This window comes from Myotis daubentonii, chromosome 8 (assembly GCF_963259705.1).
Source record: "Myotis daubentonii chromosome 8, mMyoDau2.1, whole genome shotgun sequence".
Classification (NCBI taxonomy): Eukaryota; Metazoa; Chordata; class Mammalia; order Chiroptera; family Vespertilionidae; genus Myotis; species Myotis daubentonii.
Window position 1 is genome coordinate 42,466,341 of NC_081847.1, and position 14,300 is coordinate 42,480,640.

Genomic DNA, 14,300 nt, shown 5'->3' on the forward strand with positions numbered 1-14,300 from the left:
GATTTTAAAAAGATTCCCAGATGATTCTAATGTGCAGCCAAGGTTGAGAACCATTGTGCTAGACCATCCTCCAAAACATCTTCCCTTCAATACAAGTAGAGGCCGCTGCTTCATGTATACCATCATCCCCACCAAGGTAGGAAGACATGCTCAGATGATAAACACAGTTAAAGTTCTCTGAACCAACCAAAACCTTGTATAAATATACACATTTCTGAAGAGCCTCTTTGTAACCTACTTATGAGTGATCTGAATGCTGCCCATTGAATTTACAAAATCAGATTTCCGTGTACAGCCCAGGCTCTGCCAAGAAAGTTACCTTTGGTTTTTCTTTCTCTCACATCCCATATCCAAGCTGTCTGGAAATTTTGTTGGCTCTACCTTTAAATATATACATCCACAACCTTCCCTCTCAGACACCTCACCCAGGTGAGTCCAAGCCTCCCGAATGGCCGCCTACCTGGGTGCCCTCCCCCGCCAGATCTCCACCTAGCAACCAGGAGGACCCTTTGAAAATGCAAGTCAGATCACAGATCACGCTGCTCTAATGGGCAATGTCCTGCACTGATTCTCCCACCCCCTTTGCATAAAGTCAAAGTCAAAGTCCTTCCTCACTGGCAGCCCTGCTGAGGGGGCTCCCTACCTCTCTGCTCTGGTCTTTTCTTCTCCCTCCCCTCCCAGCTCAGAGGCACCAGAAACAGCATCAGACTTCATCAGAGGGGCCAGGCACTCCCATGTTGGGGCCTCTGCACCAAGATCTGTGCCCTCTGCCAGGGACACCTTCCTGGAAACCTTCATGATTCACCCTCTTCTTGGTACAGTCTTCGCTCACATACCACCGCCTCCACTCTACAACTACATCCCGCTCCCTGGGCCTCCTCCCAATGCCCTTTACCCTCTGCTTTTTATCCCTGAAGCACTGAACGTCAAGCTCCATATAATCTACCCATTATCTTTATTCTCCCCTCTCTAGAATGCGAGCTCCCCGAGGGCAGGCTCTTCAAGCTTGACTCACTAAGAGGCGCTAAGTGCCTGACACACAGGATGTGCTAAGGATCTGCTGGCTGTCTAGCTGCCTGGGGAAGTGAGGCCTGCTTGTTTCAGAATTTATAAGGCTAAGGGAGGAGGGTCTCTGATGTGGAATGACTGGGGAGACATGAAGTTCCCTAGGAGAAGCCATGAGTTTATTTCTTTAGCCATTCAAGACAGAACTCAGGAAATAGGACCAATAGTTAACTAAGAGTTAGGGCCTGGGCAAACTTTCTTCAGCTTTCAAAAGAGTGTTGGTCCGAGTAATCGCAAAGACCCATTGGAATTATCGCCATGGTTTTTCTAGGAGCCTAAGACTGCTAAAAAAAAATCTGTGTTCTTAATCAAGTTGAGCTAGACAAAGTATCAAAGCCGAGAGATGAGCCATGTCAGCCCCAACATCCTTTTTTGTGGCTGCTACTGGCATAGGATAGGAAGGTGGAATAATAGCCAAGGATGGTGGTGTTTGCTAATATTAAACAGGTAAACCCTTACATTGGCTAATTTTCAGGGCACAGTCTGAGCATAAACTCAGACGAGAGTCTATTGCTCTCTAGAAAGTTAAAGATGTCTTTAACACAGACTGACATCCCATTACAGAAAGGCCTCTGGTTTCATCCTGCTATGCATACAAGCACATTCTCACACAGATGCAACCTTCGATCATCCAGCCATCCTACAGTCTGCGACTGACCTTTCACCTTAAAGCTGATTTTGAAAACCACGGGTTCTGCCCTAAGGTAGAAAAAACTGACTTTTAATTATTCAACTTTTCTAACATTTAAATATCAGTTTTCCTCACATTCTAACCCCCCCCCCCCACCACCAAAATAATGTTTTTTAAAATCCAAGTTATTTCTGGAGGAAAGTGAAGGATTGTTTCCCCTCCACTACAGAATGTCCTTCCTAAAAGGCAGCTGTGGTCTGCGGAGGTCTCCCGAGCTTCATGCCCACACTGGCACCGAGCACAGTGGCAGCCACACCTCGGGCAGGTGGGTGATGGAATGCCCAAAGGACGACTGGCTTCGTAAGAGCAGCTGCCAGGGAAAAGGAGAAGCGAGTGGCTGCCTTACACATGCCTTCACACCACCATCTTCCCCGAAGCTTCCTGAGTTCTTATCTACAGGATGTTTTGAAATGGGATGTTATACTAGTATACCACATGTCTCTGCCCATCTTAACCATTTTCTATGAAAGATAATTCTCACAAAACCAGATAAGATCTCAACTACCACCACGAGCAGAGACTCCTATGTCCATGTTCATAGCAGCCCTATTCACAATAGCCAAAGGGTAGACAACACCCCAAGTGTTCGTCGACAGATGAACAGGTAAACAAAAAGTACCATGTATATACAGTGGAATGTTAGCCTGGAAAAGTGGAAGGAAATTCTGACATAGGCTATGACATGGATGAATCTTGAGGACATGACACTGAGTGAAATAAGCCACTCACAAAAGACAAATACCTGCATTGCATGATGCCACTTATATGTGGTACCTTAGAATAGCCAAATTCACAGAGACAAACAGAATAGATGTTATCAGGGGTGGTGAGGAAGGAAAGGGAGTTACTGTTGAATGGTTACAGAGTTTCAGGTGGGGATGATGAAAAAGTTCTGGAGATGGATAGTGGCAATTATTGCATGATACTGTGAATGGGCTTAATGCCACTGAATTCACACTTTAACATGGCAAATTTCATAAACATTTTACCACAATTAACACAACTCCCAGAAAATAAATTTCTGCCCTAACGGGAGATCATAAGGAACCCCCTCTCCTCCCAGAGTTGTTCTAGTTCCAAAAACAGAGGATAGATTTTCACTTAATTCTCACAATTTCTGCACTCTGATATAACCCACACACTATTCTCCTTGTTCATCACAAATTCTAGAGGCTTAGAGGCCCACAAAAGTTCTTAGTGCCTGGCTTAAAGGCCCTCACGTTTGTGTCCATATGAAACCTGACCCATCCATACCCTCATTTTAAACCCCCCACCTCAAATGGTGATCTGTTTTCTTATAGAGAACACTGAACATTTTTTTGTTCTGGGTCCACCAATCATATACAGATCTCAGAGAATAGTGTGAGTTCACTGTGTCCCAAGAAGACAGAGGAAGGGTTTGTGTACAAGTCACATTGCACTTTATAAAATCAATAGGCACCCAACCCACGGAAGCTTCCGGAGACTGTGTGAGGGGAATACTGGGTGCCTGAGAAGTTCCAATGAGGATATTCCAGCTCAACTCAATATGAGTAAAGGTTAGAAAACTGATTTCAAACACGGCCTGCGCTAAATCAAACAAACCTCAACTCGGGTGAACAAAAGCCACTCAATAAAGAGACAAAGCCATAAATGACAGCCCTGTAAATAACGACCTGAGCTACCAACCAAAGGTCAGGTGACACAAGCACTCAATGCAGAAGTGCCAGGCTTCTCAGTCCCGCTGGGCAGGTGGCTGTCGCCACTAAAGGACTGCCCCAGAACAAGGGGGACTTCTGTCCTCCCCCCCCCCCCCGCCAAAGTCAGTGGGCTTCCCACCTTGACCCTCCACAGCTTCCAGGCCCAGCTCTCTCTTAGTCGATGCAAATTCACTAGATTTGGAGACTGATCGTGAAATAGAGCTCAGAGCTGGAAGTGGCTTGGGCCATCCTCCAGGGTTTAAGGCAACCCTCTCTCCACACAAGAAGAACAAAGTCCAGGGCAGGGAGCGAGAGAACATCTGATCCACTTTCCTGCTGAAGAAGAACAAGAACACACAACTCAGACCTTCTGAAAACCTCACAGGCTTCCATGAAACAGGGAGGTAATCCATAGTGTAGTGCCTGGAGAAGATGCTCAAGCCATTTTAAAAACAAATGACTGAATGAATGGGTCTCTGTCATTAGCAACACCTACCAGGCACCATCACTAAGAAACTACATAGGGAGCACAGATCCTATAAAAAACACTCAAGGTTTAGAAAGGGAAGAATATGTATATTTTTAAATGAGTACAGAGGCTGAGGGAGAGGAAAGACAGAGAGGACGTGGGGGATAAAGGGGACACAGCAGTACTCAGGAGTCCCCAGGGCCTCCACTGTGGAGGAGCACCCAGGTGAGAGCAACCTGGGACCACGTGCCTGTGACTGAGGGGGCACGTCCCTAGGTCACTGGGCACCCTGGTCCTTTGTGTCTCCTGGGACACCCTGGTCCTTTGTGTCTCCCTGGGACACCCTGGTCCTTTGTGTCTCCCTGGGACACCCGTGCTCCAGAACCTCACCCCGACGCTAGGGTGAGAGCAATGGCTGGTGTGAAAGGCGCCTACGTTTGCTAAATAAAGACTAACAGAGTGACTCCTGGTTCCTCATGGTATAGGAGAAAGGGAATTGATAATGAGCAATAAATATTTACCGAGTGATATTAACAACCCAACAGTAATGCCTACGCTTTATTGAGCTGTGTGCTAAACCTTTTTGATTAATTCTTTCATTTGGAACTCATCATACAACCGTGAGAGGCAGTAACTGCTGCTGTTCCATGTTACAGGTAAGGAAACTGAAGCCAGAGGGAGGGATTAAGTGACTTACTCTAGGTTTTGATGAGACCTGTATTCCAAGCGAGGTCAAAGGAATCCAGAGTGTGTGAACCATCTGTATTTACCACTGCCTCTGGGCTCAGTACACGCTGTGGCCAGTATCAAACATACTAGCCCCCACTGGGCATGGTTTTGGCAACAATTTATTTAAAAGTACAATGCATTGCCTGGATGGAGTGGCTCAGTTGCTTGAGCATCACCCTGTGCACCAAAAGGTTGCTGGTTCCATTCCAGGTCAGGGCACATACCTGGGTTGTGGGTTCAATCCCCAGTTGGGATATGCATGGAAGGCAACTGGTTGAGATATCTCTCCTCTCCTCTCCTCTCCTCAAGTTATGTCCTCAGGTGAGGATTAATAATAATAATAAATTAAAAAGTAAAAATAAAAGTGGAAGTACTAGGAACAGTACTTATGTGTTCCTAAATGACAAGAGAAAACTTTCTTTGTCTTCTAAGAATAAAAATGAGAAACAAGACATGAGCGTGCGTGCGTGTGTGCGTGTGTGTGTGTGTGTGTGTGTACACTCCTCCATAATGCTAGGTCTTCAAGGACACAGGACCTCAAAGATCTTAGACTGGGCATTATTTTTAGCTAGGACAGGGGTGGGAATTCAGGAATAACACAGTTAACAGAATAAAAAAGGACAAGCTATCTTTTTTGTGTTGTTAAAACTCCTCTGGCAGCAAATTAATTTTTAGTTATCTTAATAAGTAACATAACACCTACAGGCATGAATACAATTAATCTAATTGAATGTTGCCAACAAACAGGCCTTAAAACTAACAAGATACCTAAAGATACCATAAATTAAAACTTCCCAGGAGATTAAACTAGAAGCAAATCTAGAAGCAAATTCTAAAATTAAGTATTTAAGAAACTTTAACGGCATATCTCTTTAGAGATACAGGTTATGAGTGAACCCCATAAAACTTGTTCTGGTGCCTAAAAAGCAAGTTCCTCTGCATTCATAAGAGCATAGGCTTCTTTTATAGTGATTGAAACTAGAGAGCAAAGGTAACTAGTAGATTAAAATATCTCTGGGGCAGATTATAAGGATCATCTGGATTCCGTGAGTGATGTTCATGAAAAACAAAATGGAATTCATATCAATAAGGCAATAAACCATTAAAAATACCCCAAATGCCTGGGCATCATACTACTTAAAAAAACATGTTTATTAAGAAAATAAGAAAACAACAGTTGAACCTCTACTTTCACCTGTTCTCTCATTTAATTTTCTCAATTACCCAAGCATGTTGCTATCTTTTTTACCTCAGCAAATGAGTAAACTGAGGTTCAGAAAATTTAGGAATTCACCTGAGGCTGTACAATTTTAAAAGTAAATAAATATATTAAAAATAAATTGTAAAAATTAAATACAATTTAAAGTAAGGAAAAGAATCAAAGTCTGTGGGAATTTAAATCCACGTGTTTTCCACTATTCTTTGCTTGAGAAAGAAGGAAGGAAAAAGGAAAGAAAGGATTGAAGACAGACAGGGAAAGTAATGGTCAGTGTCATTAGCGCTAAGATCCCAGAGCCTGAAATCCAGGTAAAACATGGAACTAATCCTAAACTTGACTTACACTTGCAGGCTTCTTTTGGTTAAGCCTTTTGCTTTACCAAATCATTATTTTTAAGCCGCGGTTTAAAAAACAAAACAAGCCCGGCCGGCCGGTGTTGCTCAGTGGTTGAGTGTCCACCTATGAACCAGGTGGTCACAGTTTCTATCTCCAGTACCGGGTGTGCAGGAAGCAACCGGTGAATGATTCTCTTATCATTGATGTTTCTATTTCTCTCTCCCTCTCCCTTCCTCTTTGAAGTCAATAAAAATATACTTAAAAACAAAACAGCAACAAAACCCCCCTTCTAATTCTATCAGTAACTAACAGGTAATAAGTACACACCTGTATGCATTTTCCTGAAAATAAAACCAGATGGAAAGCTTGAACGTTGAAGGGAGCCACCCCTGCTCTCACACAGATGGCACTTGTGTTCACTGGTATTGAGCCACATGAATCTTGTTTGACCCTTAATAACAGACACAACGAATCACTAAAACTCACCAAAGCACCAACCACCGGGACACCTAAATGAAGAAAGCCGCCCCTACGCAGTGAAAACCACTAGGAGAATTCAAAGGGGTTATTGCAGGCAGGCTGGCTTCTCCCCAGACAGTTGCCAGCAAATAACGATTCATCATCCTTTGCACAGTATACACAGTTATAATGGGTTTTAATAAGGCCTGCAACAATGGGCCCAGAGTTAATGAATGGCATTTCAGGTCTAACACAAAAGTACTCTTGAGACCGTGAAAATGAGAACTTCTACTTCACGTTTTGTGTTGTTTCCTCTTTTTATATGCGCTTGTATTTACTACCACTGCAGACTTGATCACACGTCATTTTTTAGTTTTTGCTCCTAAAAACAGCTACCCTTGGCCCATAACCTACTGCGTGGCGGGCGGTATTCAAGCACTTCGCCTGTGCTGTGTGCTTTCATTCTCAAGGAGTGAGACAGACCTTGGAAGGCAATGGAGCCAGGAAGATGGGAGACAGTCTCTTCTCCAGCCAGCGCGGCGGGCGGTTTCGGGGAAGGGAACTCGGCGGCGTCCGGAGCTACCCAAGTGCTTGTAGCCCGCCAGGGACGGCGCGGGCAGGGGAGAGGGGCGGGTCGGGTCGAGGGGGGCTCACTGGGTGGAAATGTGGCCAGCTTCCCCTTACTTGCGCTGGTCAACCCCGCTACCCCCCCCCCCCCCCCATCCCCGTTCTATACCCTAGTCTACAGCTGTCACGAATCTGCATTCCGAGGGTTCCCCCGGCCCCCCACCCCCGCGGGGACCATGCGCGCACACCCCCTGGGATGAGTTGTCCCGACCATTCAAGCTTTTCTTTCACTTGGGGAGGAGTGGGGACCGGGGAAGTGGAAACACTCGCCATTCTCTGCAACCCTCCCACCCCAACAAGTTGTCCCTCCGCACACCTAAAACGAGGTGACGCGGCTGGGCACCAAACTGGGAAAAGTAGATGGGCTGTAGTGGGGTCATGGGAGCCGGCGGATACCACCCTACAACCACCGGGAAAATGTGACTTCTTCCCACCACCTCCCAGCCCGCGTAAAGGCGCGCGGAACGTGTCCGGTGGGCGCCTGGTCCAGCAGCAGGCGCGGTGCAGGTGCCCTCACCATCCTTCTCCGCAGGTGCGGCCAGGTACATAGGGCCCTAAGGAGTGTTTGGACGCGTTGACATCGGTTCCCAAGTGGGCCTCCAGCAGAACCCGGCCATGGGAACTTCCAGAGGGGCGGCAGACACTGCAGGGAAGCCAGCGGCACGTCCCAGGGACCCGCAAGCCCCACCAAGCTTGACCCTCCGAGCTTAATCCGGGGCATGCGTGTTACCAGTGAGCAAAGGACCCAAACACTTCCCGCGAGTTCCCTCTCTTCCCAACAGGCGAACACCCCATGGACCTCTCCACAGTGCTGTCCGCCGTCCAGCTGTGCCTCCCCATCTCCGAGGCCGCAAAGGCTCCCGTGCTCTCACCCAAGTCCCACCCGTGAGGACTCCGGAGCCCGAGGCTCGTGGACAGCTGCTGCCACCGCATCCCGGATCCCCAGAGAACGCCGGCCCCGGGACAGACAGAAGACCTACGGGGGCGACGGGGTGGGGAGAGGTCGGAGGCCCCCGACGCCGCGCCCCTACTTACCTGGCGCTCGCTGGGCCCCGGTTGGGGCATCCGCCGGGTGCGCGCCTCTCCGCGCGATCGCTGCGCACCTGGCCGCCGCTGCCGCCCGCCCGGCCCCAGCTCTGGCCGCCGAGTTAGCGCTTCATGGCGCACGGGGCTGGCCCGGGGCCCCGGGAAGCTCGTCCAGTTGGCGGCGGCTCCTCCGGCTCTCGCGGCTCACCAATGGCTCCTCGCCTATCCCCGCCCCGCGTCCGCGCGCCCTCCCTCCGCAGCCGCCCTTTTCTCTCCGCTCCCAGCGACCGGCCAAACTGGTTTCTCCGCTCCGGGTTGGTGCCTCCCGTCTCCCTCCGGCAGCCACCGCCGCCGCGCAGGGCAGGGGCTGGGGGCGGGCCCAGCCGTCGGCCCTCCCTATGTCCCTCCTGGAGGCTGAGAGGAGCTAGACAGCGAAACCCAGGGCTGGCAGACACGGCCCGGGTCGAGCCCCGCGCGCTCGGTGTGCCCCGGCGGCAGGCGGGCGCCCTGGCGGTGGCCTGCGCCTCGCCAGTTCCGCGACCCGGTAGCTGCGGCGGCTCTCGGCTCCCAGATGCTTCCGCCTCCCTGGGGGCCACGCTCGCCACCCCGCCCACCAGCCCCGCGTCCCTTTTCCGCTGCCCTCGGCTGCCCTGGCCGCCGCTCAGGGTCGGTGACCGCGCCAGCCCGAAAAGCTGTCTTGGTCACGGCTCGCCCGGGACCTGAGCTCCCTTGGTAAGGGGAGCTGCACTCTCTCGATGCCAAGTCACGTTCCGCGACAGGTCGCTGAATGCGCGTCTCGCGGAGGGTGGGGAAAGAGACGGTGCCAAAAGATTTCGAGAAACATATTCTGTAATTGCAGCAAGTAGGCTCTTGCTGAGACCAAACTTCCTCACCTTTACAGGTTTGGGGTCAATAGGAGCCAAGGTGCTGCATGTGAATGGCGCGGTGTAGTTGGAAGTGTTGGGCTCGCAGGCGTGTTTGACAGCTGGTGACCCGGCATGTGAACCGCACCTCCCTGGCAGGACATAGCACACTACGCTCCTCCACACGCCAGAAGCTCCCCTTCAGCAGAATTTTACTGCTCAGCTGCAATGGACAAGTCTCTGGGATAAGAATGAAGGAAAGTTGAAGATGAATCAGAGGTTGCTTAAACTGTAGTAAGGACTCTAGTACCTGCAGGTCACAGGCTTAGGTTGTTGGCCTGAGGGTTCAGACTCACAACTGGGGCTTAAGGAAGACTTCATTGAGAAGGCTATGCTTGAGGCGGGTCTCAAAGATGAACACTTCCAGGGATCAGAGTTGCATGGAGAGGGAATTCCACCTGTGATGTTAAGGTATATGAAAGATTCAACTGATACAGTTAGACCCTACTGCCCTCATTTTCTTGTTCATTAGTCACACTTGATCTTTGTCTGGGTAGTGCTCATCATTTAATTTCTCTAAGACTCAGTTTCCTCATTTGTAAGATGACACTGGACCAGATGATCTGAAATGGTTCCCTCCAGTGCTTATTTTCTAACTCACAACAGAGCAAAGGTACAGAGGCCTGGAAACAGGGCCTGTTTAATGACAGTGGGGTAGACCAGTTGGCTGGCAATGCAATGGTACTGCATAGGGTTAATGAGAAAGTTGGAGTTTGGAAGCCCTTGAATGCAGGCAGCACCTACACACCATTGAAAGTTCATGACCACGACAGTGACATGATCAAGGTTGTGTTTAGGGAAAGTAGTGGGGATAGTCTGGAAGAGGATAAGACTGAAGATGGGAATACTACTCAGGGGGCTAATACCGTAACAAAAGGTGGGCCTGAAGGAGTTGGGTATTGTTTCAAAATTAGCAAGTATTTATTAAGTGCCTACTATGTGCTAGGCACTGTTCTACTTGCTTGGATGCATCAGTGAACCAATCAGGTAAATTGTATCTGAAAAGGTGACAAATGCTTTGAGAAAAATAGACAGTGGAAGTGAAAAGACAGATGTGCTTCCAGGGACAGCCTGGGAGCAATGGCAAAGACACAGAGTGGCCACAACTTGCAACTGACTGGCAGACAGAAGCATGGATGGTGAGCCAAGTTCAGCAGGCTGGGTGATGGCATTAGTAGGAACAGCAGAATCAAGAGGAGGGAGGCCATTGAGGAGGGCTCTGTAAACCTAGGAATCAAGCAATGACTCGACTAAAGGAAGGATCCCTTCTTCATGTAGATCAACCAGCAAGTGCTCAATCTGTCCAGGAAAACACTGCCTAGATGAGAGACTACACTAAGACACATCCAATCCACACCTACCCTCACATTTTTTAAACTAGAGGCCTCAGTGCATGAATTTATGCACGGATAGGGTTCCTTGGGGTGGCCTGCAGGGATGGGGCCCCAGCACATGCCCCCAGCCCCACAGCCACACCTGGCACCATCCCCTCACCTGCTCCACCATCCCACTGCGATCTCGCTCTCATCAGGGCCCATCAGGGCCAGCAGTGCCTCTACTGCTGCCGCCACATCACCAATGCCCGCCATGTTGCGCACTGCCCCCTGGTGGTCAGTGCACGTCATAGTGAGCAGTCAATCTCCCGGTCAAACAATTTGCATATTAGGCCTTTATTATATAGGAGGATATGTTTTTATTGATTTTAGAGAGAGAGAGAGAGAGGAAGGGAGAGATAGAAACAGTGATGAGAGTATTGGTTGCCTCCTGCATGGCACTGGGGATTGAACTCACAATCTGAGCATGTGCCCTGACTGGGAATTGAACTGGCCACCTTTCAGTGCATGGGACACTCAACCAACTGAGCCACACTGGCCAGGGCCCCTTGCCCAACCATTTAACACTCCTGTGTAGACATTGAGACTTCAAGCTAGTTTGCTTCTCTTACAGACCACTGGAGGGGGGAAGTGTGGACAAAGGGAAACTGTGGGTATTGTTTCAATATTAACAAGTATGTATTAGGTGCCTACTATGTGCTAGGCACTGTTCTACTTGCTTAGATACATCAGTGAACTGATCAGGCAAATCATATCTTAAAAGGTGACAAATGCTTTGAGAAAAGTAAAGCGGGACTGACTTGGAGGAAGCCCCTGAGGGAGCCTTCTAGGTGCTGTAGGAGTTCTCTGTCTTGACTTGGGTGGTGCTTCTGTGAGGCTATACACATATAAGAGGATTCATCAACCTGTACCCTTGAGATTTCTAGACTATAAAATAAGAAAAATAGAGCAGGGTTAAAAAAGGGATGGGAGAATGAGTTGCCGTTTTTTTAAAAAAATGTTTTTATTGATTTTGGAGAGAGAGGAATGGAGAGAGAGAGAGAGAGAGAGAGAGAGAGAGAGAGAGAGAGAAGCATTGATCACTTGCCTCCCATAGGCACCCATTCTGGGGACTGAACCCACAAACTGGGCATGTGTCCTGACCAGGAATTGAACTGGTGACCTTTCAGTGTATAGGATAATGCTCAACCAACTGAGCCACACAGTCCAGAGCTTGAGTTGCAATTTTAAATTATGTGGTCAGAGAGGTATTCATGAAAATTTTCGTTTGAAAAAGACTTGCAAGAAAGTTAAGGGGTTTCACCCTCGGTGAGAGAAATTCTTCGCAACCCCATCTCACCAGAAAAGAGCATGTTCAAACCTTGTCCTGGCACGTTTCCCTCACCTAAGCCTCTGTACCTTCTTGGTCGTTGAAAAGAGACTCTCAGAGCCTGTCAGGTGATGTTGCTGATAAAAGAAGTAGTTTACCTGGAAGTTCTGACCCTTGTCCTTTCTGAAAGAACTGTGCCCAATTTCAGGGTGACTTGTCAGGTCACTCATTGACCGTGTTTCGTGCACGCAGCAAAGATTGATATTGAAATGCATCTGACATGAGTCACTGGAGAGAGGGCTGCTTGGCCCAGGCAGCAGCCCTGATCCCGCCAGCCCCAGGTACTCTGTATTCCCAGATGGGATTGCTTTGGTTTTGTTTGGAAGACACTGCTGGAGGAAATCATTAAACTTAACAGAAACAGTCATTTCTAAAAGGGTGACAGTGTGCCCTGGCCAGTGTGGCTGAGTTGTTGGGTGTCATCCTGTGCACTGAAAGGTTGCTAGTTTGATTCCTGGTCAGGGAACGCGCCCCAGTTGTAGCCTTGATCCCTAGTGGGTGCATGCAGGAGGATCAATGTTTTTCCCTCCCCCTTCCTCTACCTCTAAACACACACACACACACACACACACACACACACACACACACACACACACACACGGTGATAATGCTTGCTTTTCAGCTTTTGTAGTTTGTCATTTCCTCTGTTTTTTTTTGTTTGTTTGTTTTTGTTTTTCCTTTTTTGGCTACACTCCTGTGCATTTCCATGATATGGGTAGAAAAGCTGGGGAGTTTGCCAAGAGAACTAGCTCAATTTTACTGAAAATTCCTTTTCTAGAATTGTCTGCAAGATAAGAGCTAAAGGATAAAAGATATGTTTAAAGGGAGGTGATACTGCCTGTATTCAGATCTTTGCTAAAGTCACTGGTCATTTAAGCTAAAGCATTTAATGCCAATGGAAAGGTAGTCACGCCTCACCAGGTGTTATTGTAACCCCTGTTTGGCAGTCAAGATTAACTCAGTTGGAAGGTGAATTCTGCACAGCCATTGTCTAGACTAGCTCCAGACCTGTAAACATGATAAGGCGGCACCTCTTACATGAGCCTGTCTTTGCATAAGTAAAATTAGAAGCTTCCACTAGTCTGCCCCACTTTCTTTTAAGTGGTATTTAAAATTGATACAGATGATATATTGTCTCTGCACAAATAATTTTCCAAATTCCTTCAGACTTATATATGTTTGTATAAGTAAAACATATTTGTGTGATGTTTATAGGATGTCTCTATTTGTATAACATGTAAATATGTATGTATGTTAAAATATTTATATATTATAGATACATAGTGAGATAGCTAACATGAATGGTCATCTCTCCCAATTAAAGAAAAGCAAATCCTATATAATAAAAGCCTAATATGCAAATTGTCTCCTCTACCTGGAGTTCGACCTGGAGTTTGATCAGGGGGCAGGGCCAGCCAGCCAACCACAGGAAAGGAGACACCAGCCAGCGGCAGGCATCCCGGGGAAGGGAGGCCCTGGCCAGCAGCCGGAAGCTGCTAGGGACACTACCCGTGCATGAATTTCATGCACTGGGCCTCTAGCTAAATGCATTAAAAAATGAGAAACAATTTTTCACTTATCACATTATTAAAGAGAAAAAGTCTGGTATTACACTGCATGGGCAATGTTCATATGTGTCATATGTGTTACAGGCACTCATCTGTTGTCAGCGGCTATGCAAATTGTGCAACTTCTTTGGAAGAAAATTCAGAAACACATAAAAAAATTTTAAACACACATGCCTTGTACCCAAAAAGTTCATGTCTAAGAACTTATCCTACAGATGTATTACACAAAGGTGAGTGTGCATAAATATTCAATGTGGCATGTTTTTCACTACAAAGACCAGCAGTGGCCTCCATGTCCATTAATAGAGGTCACATCTATACAATGGGATAACACTAAGCCATTTAAAAAAATTTACAGAGATCCAGTTATGTTGTCATTCAGAACCTTTCCAAGACATAGTATTACATGAAAATTCAAAGCACAGAAGAGTGTGTGTGTATAAAGTATGTGTGTGATGTTTATAGATTGATTCCATTTGTGTAACAGATAAATAATAAATATGTATTGTATATTTATTTGAGATAGATTAGCTGGAAAGATACACAAGAAATTGGTTTAAAAAATTCTTATCTCTATTGAAGGAGACTAATTTTTACAAATGTCTTTATATAGCTGAATTTTTTTTTACTGTGTTCTGTATAAGTTTTAATTTCTCATTTTGGTCAAAAGTAACACATATATGTAGTTTAAAAACTCAAGTAGCTATACAAAGTTTCTAATGAAAGACAAATTCCTCACCCACCACTTCTCGCACTCTGTTCCCCAAAGATAATCATTAAAAAATGGTGTTTTTTTTTTTAATTTA

General features: G+C 47.1%; 1 protein-coding gene across 3 annotated transcripts in view; it reads right to left on the bottom strand.

Moving 5' to 3' along the window:
• Window positions 1-9,337, bottom strand: part of ATP8B1 (ATPase phospholipid transporting 8B1) — a 113,875-nt gene extending 104,538 nt beyond the window's left edge. The window contains exons 1-2 of one of the 3 annotated variants that reach the window (XM_059706193.1): window positions 8,310-8,539; window positions 6,516-6,639 (exon numbers count right to left, since the gene is read on the bottom strand). The gene's annotated coding sequence lies outside the window, so the exon portion shown is untranslated. Of the gene's footprint in view, window positions 1-6,515; window positions 6,640-8,309; window positions 8,540-9,193 lie in introns of those variants that run through there. The other 2 variants (XM_059706194.1, XM_059706192.1) reach the window with 2 other exon arrangements.
• Window positions 9,338-14,300: the final 4,963 nt, after the last annotated feature.